This window comes from Miscanthus floridulus, chromosome 8 (genome assembly GCF_019320115.1).
Source record: "Miscanthus floridulus cultivar M001 chromosome 8, ASM1932011v1, whole genome shotgun sequence".
Classification (NCBI taxonomy): domain Eukaryota; kingdom Viridiplantae; phylum Streptophyta; class Magnoliopsida; order Poales; family Poaceae; genus Miscanthus; species Miscanthus floridulus.
Window position 1 is genome coordinate 97,487,487 of NC_089587.1, and position 9,938 is coordinate 97,497,424.

Consider the following 9,938-nt stretch of genomic DNA (forward strand, 5'->3'; position numbering starts at 1 on the left):
TATTAGATCTCATCTATTGCTATGACCAGTGGGGCATAAAGCAGAATCATGCAGGCCGTAGAAACAACAATAGACTCGATGACCCTAACTTATTACTAATATCAGTGGGTAATGAGGCAGAATCATGCAGGCCGTAATACAATAATAAGATCGTAGGGCTAACACATCTTTCAACTTATCGCTACTTTAACGATCTCGTGATGCGAACTGATCGTGAAAGCGCTCGATATCGGCTAAAACAGCCGATTCAGGCATAGCGCCCTGTTAAGGTCATGCCCTCTCAAGAACAGATCTACCAAATAACAATCCCTATTCCACGGTGCTAACATTGGGGTGTGAGGCAAAATCACACAGGCCGTGATAACGGGTCATGGAACAGTTTTCGCTAACCAATAGATCTACTCAAGATCAAACACGCCTTAACCACACGCTATGCACGATCAAGATTGATGTAAAACAACCGATAAAACATAACTCATCATTTAAAGTACAGATTAGATCAGTTTTAGATTAACAAACGATGGGTTAAAAAGGTTATAAGGCCGATCTAGATCAATCCCAATCGGACGAAGGGATATTGCTGTAATTAAATAAATAATGAAAGCAATAAACAATATCGGTAACTTAATGAATCTATCCGAAGGAACGCCACCCTTAGATAGAGCCGATAACTTGACCTTAATCTAGTTCGAGCAGTGGAGGTCGACCGGATCGATGCAGCCATACTTGAACTAGACAAGAGTTGATAACTAACTCAGACCAGAGTCGCGGTGGGGGTCGACCGGATCGATGCAGCCATACGAATAGAGGTATGAGCCATGACGGTACTTACAGACAAACAGTGGAGGTCAACCGGATCGATGCAGCCGTACTTGCTAAAGAACTCGCCGAGATCTACTCTACTCCTACTCCTAAGGGGTGGCCGGAGCAAAAAAAAATAAATGACTTGTATTTGATTGATTGTGTGTTTGATACAATAGCCGGGGGTTTATATTTATACCCTGGGCTGATAATAGTCCTAAACTAACATGACTAGATAAAAAGAAATACCAAGATACATAGACTCTAATTTCCCTTATGTAGAATCCTTGCTGATGAAGCTTCCTTGTTTGATACGTGTCATTGTTTCTTTCATCCTAATATGCACCTGGACGTCATGTCTCTCTCAAATTAATTAAATAATATTTCTTGGCCGGTCCATAAATATCCCTTAATTAGAAAACTTTCTCGCTTTTGACATCATCGGCCGATCTCTTCCTTTCTAGGATAAGCTTACCAAATTTTAGTGTAAACACAGGCCCCCTAGTTCAAAGTATGAGTTTTCATGCTTTGAACTATTTTGATCCGATGATCTTCTTTTCCCTAGCCAACGACATTTGATCGCAATCACTGAAAGCTGCATCGGCTCCATCTTCTTTTGATCTTGATAACTTCAAAATTGATCTTTCTCTGCATCTCCGTTCATCTGCTTTAGCCGATTAGGAGCTGGCCCCCTGAGTTCGATCATAGCAATACAAGTTAACCGGAAGTACAGAAATATGCTGCATAAAAGTTTAGGTATTGTAGCCGATAGTCTTCTTCCAAGGAGCCGAGGAATTTACTGGCAGCGATATTACCTTATTTCAAGCATCACCTACACATGTGAACTTTGAAGTGTCTACCATACCATCTTGGGAGGTTGAGGAATGGATTAGAATCCCGTCATCATCGCTTCCCCTGCTTAGAAAACTTGGATTTTCAAAGATTTTCAAATTAAAACATAGCTTTGCTCCTCCAATGATTCTCTCAGATCGCTCAATGTGTATAGTTCCTCGTCAAAGCATTATTTTGTCTCTTCTTATCCTACTTCTAAAAAGCTTATGTGGAGTTTTAGGTAGGGATAAAATATGTAGCGTACTTACCTTGCATATATTGTAAGATCAAATCCCGGATCTAAGGAGAGAAATATCATACTCTTAGATCAAGATGTGCATGTGCGTGGAATATTTGATGGCTAACTTAATTCTACTATGCTCTTTGAAATACATTTCTCTCTTATGGAATATTTGTTGGGAGTATGCCCTAGGGATAATCATAGAGATGATTATATTGCCTTGTATCCATGATATATTATGAGTTCATTGAATTTCCATTAAAGACAACCTGTATCGATTAGCAATTATGTGAATTGTTTGTGAAACTCTTTTACTTGTATGGTTATTCTAATGTTGTCCCTGATCAGAGTTCATGTGAGGACACACATGAATAATGGATCAGCACATTATTAGTTGATGACTATGTTTCACAAGTCATAGACATGGAGATGTCAAACTAATAATGTGGGCACATGTATGACATGGGGCTAGACTGACCCAACGTGACATGTTGTTATTATCTTTATTCATATCATGTACGTTATGTCCTTAGACCTGAGATTGTTGTATTTATTCAAGATATGAAACGACCTACTCAGGGACTATCAAACGCTACTCCATAACAGGGTAGTTATAAAGGTGGTTTTTCGGGTTTGTCAGGAAACATGCTATGAGACATAGATAATCAAGAAGGAATTTGCCCCTCTCTATATGAGAGAGATATCACTGGATCACTCTAATGATTAGATCAAGAAATGCATGGTCGTGCTTAGGTTAAGTGTTAACCTATGAGTTGGACCAAATATCGTGAGGCAAGGGAATAACAAGTATGTGGTTTTATTATGGTTCGTCTGATACGATCTTTGCGTACGCATAGGAGTTGACATGCCTTGCTAGAGGCCGCTATCAACTAATGGCCGAGTAGGAGTACTCGGGCCATGTCTATGTGTGCGTGAACCCATAGGGTCGCACGCTTAAGGGGCTAGAAGCCTAATTTGGATTTGATCCGAGTTAGACAAGGCTTAGGGTTACTAATGTGCCTCCAACTCAGGAGCTCATTAGGGATGCCTATAAATAAGTGGGGTGGGCAACGGGGCTAGGGATCCATGCCATTTTTGGCAGCTGCCGCCGCCCATCCTACGCCTGCTGCTCCTCGTGGACCTAGCAGTCTAGAGGCGCGACGCTTCCTCCCTGTACGTGTGGATACCTCGGAGTTGCTGCATCTGGACCACAAGGATGAACCGCACGAAGGGGACAGACGTACGGACGACCTTGCAACTGCACGGCACTGCTACGACGCGTACGACTACATCGAGTCGCTTCCGCTGCACCTGCGCGTCTAGTGGTAATCTCATGATCTATAACTAGCAATAGATCATGGTTTATGAGGTTAATTTTTTTTGTTTTCCTGCTAGCGTAGCATCCTCATAACCCTACAGTGGTATCAGAGTCAGGTTACTGCAGTGTTATAGGTTCGGATGAGTACATATGGAGATATGTGTGGCAGAACCACCTAATCTAATGTCTCACAGGAGTGCTTGTCTTCCATTAGACACTAAGCACTCAAGGGAGAACACTAAATTACTTAGTTCCATCGGGCACACCCCAGGGGAGAACCAAAAAATCCACATTTTTGCCATCAGGATCACAAATAAGAGAACAAAGCTTACATCATTCTTAACCATTTTATACATCACTTTTAGTACAACATCAGAGTATAATAGTTATTATATAACAACGGAATGTAATAAATTTATCAGAGTTATGAACAATTTAATATAACAGCGGAATATAAATATGTGATCAGAATTACAGCGGAAATAATCATCTATTCATGACATGATGAAACTTCAATATGTATAATATGACAACATATTATAAAACTTTCATTTATAAAAATATTTAGTGAGAATTATAAATAAAAACTATGATCGAAGCGTAAAGGAATCCTCGCTGAGCCCACCAAGAGGAATCCACACACAAGGGTCAGCTGTAGCATCAACCTGTCACCTGCAACAGGGGGAATAAAACCCTGAGTACTCAATTGTACTCAACAAGACTTACCCGATAGGAGAAAAAAAAGACTCTAAGGATATGCAAGGCTATCTGGCTTGTGAGTTCATTGCATCTGTAGGAAGCATTACTAAGCGTGCGTCCTTATATTCGATTTTTATTAACAGCCACATTGGTTCATTAACTAACCATTCTATGTAAGCACCTGTGCTACTTTCAAGCAGGTGGTAAGCAATCAAAATTTCTTTTTCCATCTTCCATCTTTCATCTTTTAGTTCTTACTACGATGCTAAACCGCAGACAAGCCGTACCGGATATCCTGACGATTCGTGAATCAATGCCCCCAACTGGGTACCCCGAAAACACATGCCCCGCTTGTACCTAAGGCACAAGTAGGACCAACCTATCACTCTCCTATCCTGGGTGTCTAGGTCCCCATCCAAACTGGGACTCCAAGCCCCCGCCCCTGAGTCTCGGACTCAGTGCGGTGCAAGGACCTCCTCCATGACAGTCGGTCCGGAAAGAGCCGGATCCACGATAAGAGAATAACAAGTCTTCCAAGCGCCCATACCCAAGTATGTGCTTGGAATAATAAGTCTGTGACTTGCCTAGAGCCTTATGCAATGATCGGTCCTTAACCGACACAGACAGGGAAAGCAGTGTAACCAAGCCATGCCCCGCGTCCACGGTGACACAAACTCTTACACCCACCAATACCCAAACCATATCCCTATCCGGTCACCATTTTCCTTTCCACCATTTATATTTTTCAAGTGATAATAATACAGTAATATATTTCCTATCTCTCGCGAGTGACAGACAATCACTCGACTTCTACCGGAGTCCTGTAGCATAGCAATCTACATGATCCTATCATACTAGTAAGACTCATAGGATAAAGATATATATATGCAAGTGGGTTTCATTCAACTCCTTAAAACTTAATGTACAAATATAATTTAAACTGCAGAAAAGTAGGGGTTATGCACCGGGGCTTGCTTTGGTAAAATATAACCAAAAGTTAGCATTCCATCTCCGTGACATGATCACCATAGTATCATCTTTCAGCTACTCCTATAGATCCCATGACCCATCATCGTTCCTCGTCCGGCGAGTAATGTCGACTCTGGCCCACGTGCAGCTTGCGGACAGAACAGGGAAGTCGAGAGAGTGAGAAGAGAGCTGGAGCTATGGAGAGTGGACGCTCAGCTGCTGGACTGTGCGAGCTTGCATTTTATAGGCCACGAAGAGAAGTTGGCAAGCTTGTCCGGCTGCCATCGTGCACGTGTTGGATGGGCTATAGATAAGGTGAGAGCGATGGATCGGATCTGTGGGAAATCTGGAATACTTAGCTCCACTGTAACTTGTAGGTGATTGGATGCTTCAAATGCTTGGACCGGACCTTGGAAGAAATAACTAATGCTCTGACCAGCCTAGAGCCAGGTACTTGTGCATCTCACCTGGTGCATTATTGACCAACTAGTGATTGAGTGTGCGAGTCAAGCAATGGAGCAAAGCACTTGGTGAAAATATGCTGCTTGACCGATGCATTTAGCTATTTCGCTTCTTGGAAGAAAAAGTTTTATGCAAAATGCAATTAATATCACTGATGGGCCTAGACTAGAGCAAAAACTAGGCCATAGGAGCACAAAAGAAGTCGTAGCTACAATGTTTTCTATGTGCTACAGTGATTCGTGGTAAGAAACTGACCATGCTTGAAAAAAGTACATGCACGAATACAAGCAAGCCGTGGAGATTCAAGCAGCAATAGGAGAAGCAATGAATGGGCAAGTTGGAAAGAAGCCAACAGAAAAAGTACAAGAAAGGGATGATCAATCAGTAAAGAAGTGTTGTACCAAATACCTCATTATTGTTGTTTTAGTAATAGCCGTGTTAGTTCAAGCTTGCCTTTTGTGGCTTAAGTAGAGTACGTGAAGCATAACAAGCTATTACTTGCATCTGCTATCATTGTATTAGGGAACATGGAATGTAGACTTAACAAATTGTCGTACGGGGATCCCTATTACTTGCATTCGCTATTAATTCAAGTGCGTGTTTGATGGGTGTGCCTCGACCAACATGACGATTGACTGGGTATATATGCCATGGCCATGGGTCATCCCTTCCGCCAATCCAATCTAGTACACGGTTTGTCATCCGACCGGTCATCGTCGCCAAGCTAGTTGCTACCAAACCAGGTGTAGAACAGCACAACACAACCCTAGGAATTCATATCATCAAGGCTGCATGAGGGGCTACTGCTGCTCACATGGCTGGCTACAGTGCTCAGCTACCACGAAATACTAGTACACAAATAATTGGTCAGAGAGACAGAACCAGACTTGCATGAAACGTATGTGAGTGTGTGAGCCTGATGAGCTCAACTCTTGCTTTCGGCTATCCATCCAGGTGGCTGCGATGAGTGTTTATATACTATACGTAGCTTATAAACTGCAGCATTGCAACGTTAATAAACTTTCTAAAGCTCATCTTTCCTTTGATCGCATGATCACAAGTACCACGGCATTAAACAGAGTGATCACAGAAGAATCTCTATGTTTGCAGAGCAGCGAACGAGCGGCGTGCTCAGCGGGCCGAGCTTGTAAGTGAGATTAATGCGTAGCGTGTGCGATGTTGTTGCTATGGTCGGTCATTGCTGTGCGCGTGCTGCACGGGTAAACAGAGCAGTGGAAACAGTGGTGGCTGAGCTCAAGCTCGGAGGCAGGGGAACAAGCGGCAGCCGCAGCTTGGCCTCGGCTTAAAGGCGCACGAGACAACAGACATGCATCGTGGCAAGGACACGGGAAGCAGCAGAGCGCGTGCGCGAGAGAGAGAGAGCAGTATGCGGCAAGGCCAGTAGAGGGAGGGAGAGCAAGCAGCCGGCAAGGCCAGCAAGCTCGATCCTTTCTCATAATGCGCACGTCGTACCGTCGAGATAGGTGAGATGAGTGGTCGGCAGCACTATCGTTATTATTTCAGCTCTCAAATATTCATTTACTAAGCCAACTATTTATGTTTTTAAACACGGTTAAAACACTAAAGTTTGTTACTCGATATTTTAACTGTAACCAAAATCATACTCCGAATTTTACTTAAGAACTCTATACCTGTCAAATCGTATTTTTGGTTATAAAAATTGTTTTCATGTTTAATCCAACAGAACAAGCCATTAGCCATTTACTTGCTAGAATCGTTATCAAATATTCCTAAATATTTCTACGCACTACGTAATTTAACTTGAGCGTTTTATTGAGTCCACGAAACTAAGTCACACAGGATTCGCTTATCGCCTCAAGTACGTTTAAATTAAAAACTCAATAAAACTCAATTCAGAAATTTTTCTTAGGCCTAAATCATGGTACTAAACAAGTTCGTAACACCAGGGGTGTTACAACTAACCCCCCTTAAAAAGAATCTCATCCTGAGATTCAAAGCAAGAACCAGAAGAGGGGAAAACGCGATCACATTTCATAGATTAGGGATTACACGAAAGATTATATGACTTCGAATACTAAACCACACGGGGATCTAGGGATACATGGTTAAGAGCAACCTGGTACAACCGAGACTTAATCCAGAAGTCGAGATAGACGAGGGCAATGGAGAAACAACAAGATAATGATTATCCAAAACATAGCGTAGCACCAACAGATCCAGAAACAGTCGACAGAGAAGTAAAATATTGTGAACCCTAAGGTTGCCTACCCCAAGGGAACTTGAACTTCTTCGATGAACCGGATCCTTTCTTCTCCTCAGATTACACCATCACCTCAGACTGATGAACCTAATTTCACGAGGGATGACTGGATCTCCTAGCTCTGCTCCGAATGCGAGGGAATGTGTGGGGGATATACCCCCGGGTACCACAAGATGGTACATGGGCCGCACCATCCGAGGTGGCCTGGCCCATAAGATCAAGGCGTACACATCAAGATTATAAGTTGTACTAGATATTGTAATAGTACCAAATTGGATACTTTACTTGTAACCTTGTCTCTTCGGAGTATATAAGGAGAGACAAGGGTCCCCTAGAGGACAGGTTAATATGTATACATCTCAATACAATACACCAAAGACATAGGACGTAGGGTATTATGTCGACCAGATGGCCCAAACCTGTCTAAATCGCTGTCTCTGCGCCTTGTGTCACCATCTAGTTCCTAATTACACGCACCGTCTACCGACAATCTACCACCATGGGCACCCCTCCTCAGTGGACTGCCGACCATATTTCGTCGACAGTGGCACGCCAGGTAGGGGTCCCCTTTAGGGGTCGTGTGCGCTGATCCCTGGCGACTCATATGGCATAACTCAAGATCAACATCCTTCGCGACAACTCGACTGATCGTGTCGATATCCTTCAACGATCACGGCGCATCTTCGAGCAGCACGCGTTGCCAAGTCGAAGCACTACTATCCCGGCAGTGACTTATCGACGACCGACGGCCCGCTAGATGGCAAGATCGCCTCGGCATCATGCGATGATTTGTGGCGGCATGCTATTGCGTGTGGTGATCCTAGACCACGAACAGTCGTACAAGCAATGAGCAGCGTCAATCGCGGTGGCTTCTTGACTCCCGCTCAGATTGGACTCCTCGTGCTTGTACGGATCTGCTACTCAGAGTATAAACAGATCTGCATGCATGCAAATATGCAACCATGGATCTACAGGGGCACATGCATGTGCACGTGTATATGTACGTGTGCATCATGTGGCCGCAATCAAGCCGAGCACTGTCTATTCATCCCGTCTTGTGACAAGCACTCCAACGCCGACATGATCGCCGAGATGATCTTTCGAGGCATCGAACAAGCTATCCGACTGCATCAAGCCACCGTGCTATGTTACAGAACCATGCAACCATGCAACCAAGGAAGCATATATGTGGTATACAGGGCCATGCATCAATGGAGTGCGTATACATGTATATGTCACCGTTTCTTGCATAACAACTGATACTTCGCACAAGTCCAAGTTAGATCACCACACAAGTGAACGACGACTACGAAGACAACGCACGCATCGAGCCGTCTAGCGAGCCACATCGAGCCAAGTGGGCCGATCGAGCAGCTCTGCCAAGCTCCGAGCACGTCGACCATAGACCACATCGACCACGTCCCGAGTAGCTTCGCCGAGCTCTGACCACGTTGACCATAGACCACGTTGACCACGTCCCAAGCAGCTCTACCGAGCTCCGACCACATCGACCACGACCATGTCCTGAGCGGCTCCGCCGAGCTCTGACCACCAGACCACGTCCCGAGCGGCTCCGCCGAGCTTCGACCACCAGACCACATCGCAATGATGATTGCCGCGAAGAACGGTGCTATGACAACCACGACCACCGTCACAACAGGCCGAAAAGCTCGAGGACCGGACAACTTCATCGCCACTGACCAGATTTCTATCCAAAGATAAGTACACTTCTAATATTTATATTTAATATAATTTTCATTACGATGTTTCTCCACAACGTCCTGGTCATGATTATTCTTCAAATAGCGTTTGTCCATGTATACCATCTTAAATATAACATACAGCTATACTTAATGCAAATCCTCGACCAGTCATGTTGACGCTCGATGCCTACAGAGACGGCCCTGTCTCTGGCTCCTCCCTACACGTGCACGAGCGTCTACCCTCTGCGTTATGGGTGGTCGGCAGTGGCTCCTTAGCGACGCTTTGTTCTTCCTACACGTGCACGGGCTCCGCACCCCGTGTTATGGTTCACGAGCTAGCTAGGGCTGGAGACTCAGCTACATACTAACTGGTCGGGCGGTTTATATTAAGTATAAACACAAACTTCACATTAACACTGATGTTTACAAAGCACCAACTACTTTATCACATCATGCTCATTTGCAAATGACTGCTGAGCGTTGTTTCTTCACCGCTGATTTTTCTCCATAATTTATTATTTTGTACATCATGTACTACCATTCTACATATTTATATTGCAGGAATTTCGAGTTATGCTCGGGGACTTCGTCGCTCGCTTCTTGACCTACGCTCAGGGACTGCCTCGATCACTCTCCAACCATGGCTCAGGGACTTCGTTGCTCGCCCCTCGA